This window comes from Macaca mulatta, chromosome 14 (genome assembly GCF_049350105.2).
Source record: "Macaca mulatta isolate MMU2019108-1 chromosome 14, T2T-MMU8v2.0, whole genome shotgun sequence".
Classification (NCBI taxonomy): domain Eukaryota; kingdom Metazoa; phylum Chordata; class Mammalia; order Primates; family Cercopithecidae; genus Macaca; species Macaca mulatta.
The window spans coordinates 105,750,114-105,753,666 of NC_133419.1; positions in this window are offsets into that span (position 1 = coordinate 105,750,114).

Consider the following 3,553-nt stretch of genomic DNA (forward strand, 5'->3'; position numbering starts at 1 on the left):
TTGCATCTTTGTGTGTAATTTTTTCTATAATTTTATAAAACACTTAATATGACACTGATTTTATTCATGCCTCTAATCATTGGCCTCCTAGCCTTTTTGGCCTTCACTTTAATTGTGAACTAACCTTATGACTAGGTTTTGGCCAACATGATGCAGCAGAGCGATCTGATGGAGTTTCCAGCCTGAGTTTTACAAATCCTTGTGCCCTTCTCCCTCTTGAACACCTGAAGCTAAATGAGGATAAGCCTGGGCTAGATTCCTAGCTGAATAGAGACCTCGTGTGGAGAAGAGCCCAGTCATCTCAGCCAAGGCCATCCTAGACCAGCCTCCAGCCAGGTGTTTTCCCAACCTATGAGATATCCCAGCCTTGTCAGCAGAGATGCCTACCCTACACACAGATGGTCTCAGACACAATCCCAGCAGTGATGAAAAGAAATATTCAGCTGACCGGCTACCTTGTAACAATAATAAATGCTTCTTGTGTGAAGCCACTGTATTTCAGGGCGTTTCGATACTCAACACTAGATAACTAACAGACACATAATCACCTACAGATTTTTTTTCTATAGTGGCAGTATCTTAAAATTATATTGCTGATAATTTGCTTAATTTAACTTCCACAATATGTGACAAACATTTAAAAAACTCAACACATCAAACACTATCTGATTTTTGATGGCTGTATACTATTTAAAATGTGGATAGATTATAATTTTAAAAAGTTTTGTCAGTAGTACAGAAAAGACTGCAATAAAAATCAGATTTTTATGATTTTTATCTTTGGTCCCACAAACGAGGTGTAATTTCTCTAAGTTATTTGCCTTACTTTTTAATGACAGTCTTTGAAACAACCAATAATGCCTGTTTGATCTATTTCATGATATAAAGATTACAAACAATGCTATCTGTCTCATATGAAAAATGAAATGTAGCTCATTCACACTGCCAGTTCTTTCTCCTATTCTATCTAATATTTGATAATAGTGTGATTTCCAATTATTTCCTTGATTCATTTTGAAATATAATAACTTAACTCACACTTCTTCTTTCATCAATTTTGCATAGTAGCTTAATTCTCCTCTGTGTAAGTTGATCAGAGTTTCCCAGGTACAATTTACTCCATCTATTCTCACCTCTGCACCATTTTTTCCCAATTTCCTATTGTAGTAAAAATACATACTCCCAAATTGACCATCTTAACATTTTTACATGTAGTGTTTGGTGATACTAAATATATTCATAATATCATAACAGTCACTCCCATCTACCTCCAGAATTCCTCTTTATCTTGTAAAACTGAAATTCTATATCATTAAATAATAACTCCCCATTTCTTCCTCCCCACTGTCCCTGACTATCACCATTCTACTTTCTCTCCTTATGAATAGGATACCCTAGGTACCTTATACGTAAGTGAAATCATACAGTGCTTGTTTTTCTGTTGCTGCCTTATTTCACATAGCCTAATGTTCTCAAGTTTCATTCATATTGCAACAAATGTCAGAACTTCGTTTTCAAGGCTAAAATTCCATTATGAGTATATACCACATTTTGCTTATCCATTTATCATTTATTCGTTAGTTGTGTGGCTTCCACATTTTAGATATTGTGAACTATGCTGCTATGATTGTGGGTGTATAAATACATCTTTGAGATCCTGCATTCAATTATTTTAGGTACGTACCCATAGATGGAATTTCTGGATCATAGGGTAACTCCACTTCTGATTTGTGCAGAACCATCATACAACTTTCCACAGTAGCTGTACCAATTGAAATTCTCTCCGACAGATCACAGGGTTCTAATTATTCTACATCCCTACAAACACTTGTTATTTTCTGTTTGTTTGTTTTGATGGGAGTCATTCTAATGGGTACGAGGTGCTATGTCACTATAGTTTTCGGCATCATCTGCTTTCATCCTATTGTTGGGGCTAAGTCGCAGTCGGTTTTCTTAATTGGATATTATGCGAGCCATAAAGATAAAAACTCCGGTTAGCTTCTTCCACTTCATTTAGACTCACCCACCATTTTCAGTGAAATTATATTCTCTATTAGAAAAAGAAAAAGACACAGTTCATTTGTCTTCACCTTTATTGAAATACAAAATGTTAAGCATGCAATCTGTACCAGTAAAGGTGTTTCTTGAAGTTGATAAAGGAGGGCTTGGCTGCTTGTGGTTTCCTGCTGGGGAGAGAAAGAACAGAAGGTCAAGACAGTCACCCCTTGCTTCCTTCTTCCCATTCCTCATCATGATTCTTCTTCCATCCTCTTCCATGTGCTCTTGACACTTCCCTTGACTTCCATCTGTGAACCTGTTAATCTTTTCACTAAAATGTGATCTTCATAAAATCTAAGTAAAATTATGTTACTTCTTTTTTCTAAAGCACTAGAAAGGCTTCTTGTCTCACTGAGATAGTAGTTTTTAAAGGTTTACCATGTGATAACCAAGAACCATGAGATCTGGCCTCACACTGCTTCTCCTAATTTGTCTCTGCCATTTTCCCCACTCACATTCTCTTTTGGTCACACTGTCTCCTTGCAGTTCTTTAAACGTGTTTAGTGCATTGCTACCCTAGGGCATTTGCACTGGCTATATTCTGTGCTGGGACACTTTTCCTGAATAAGAACCATATGATTCACTTTCCAACTCTGTCCATTCTTTGTTCTCATTTCATTATTTCAAGGAAGGCTTTCCTGAGTGCAATATCTATAGGAGTACAGCATCCATCATTTTGTATGTTTCTTTGTCTTCATTTATTTTTCCTCTTATTTTATTTATTTATTTATTTATTTATTTATTTATTTATTTTTTGCATCTAGCTTGTGATATATCTACCTATTTATGTATTCAGAGAATGTTTCTCTTCACTAGTATATAAACTTTCTGAGTGTAAGGAATCTAGCTACTTTGTTGACTGGCATATTCCAAGCATCTAGAACAGAACCTGGTACATGGTTAATGTTGCAAATATTAGTCAAACAAACAATTAAACGTACAAATGTAGCCCCATTGGATGGATTAAGCACTGAAAACTCTTATGCTGAAATGATGCAATATTGTGACTGGAGTGTCAGAAACCAAGAGTAAAAGAGTGCATGGCAAATATTGGAAGTATTGAGAAAACCTTTACACAGTTGAGTATAAAATATAGGCCAGGCGAGGTGGCTCACGCCTGTATCCCAGCACTTTGGGAGGCCAAGGCGGGCGGATCACTAGGTCGGAAGATCGTAGCCATCCTGGCTAACACGTGACACTCCGTCTCTGCTAAAAATACAAAAAGCAATTAGCCCGGCCTGGTGGCAGGCGCCTGTAGTCCCAGCTACTCGGAAGGCTGAGGTAGGAGAATGGCGTGAACCCGGGAGGTGGAGCTTGCAGTGAGCCGAGATCATGCCACTGCACTCCAGCCTGGGCGACAGAGCAAGACTCCATCTCAAAAATAATAATAATAATAATAATTTAAGTATGTATCTGAGATGGAGATTGATAATAGGCTTATAATGTAGTGTTAAATGAAGATGCTATGAGTGAATAAACTACTCTTTTGGTCCAG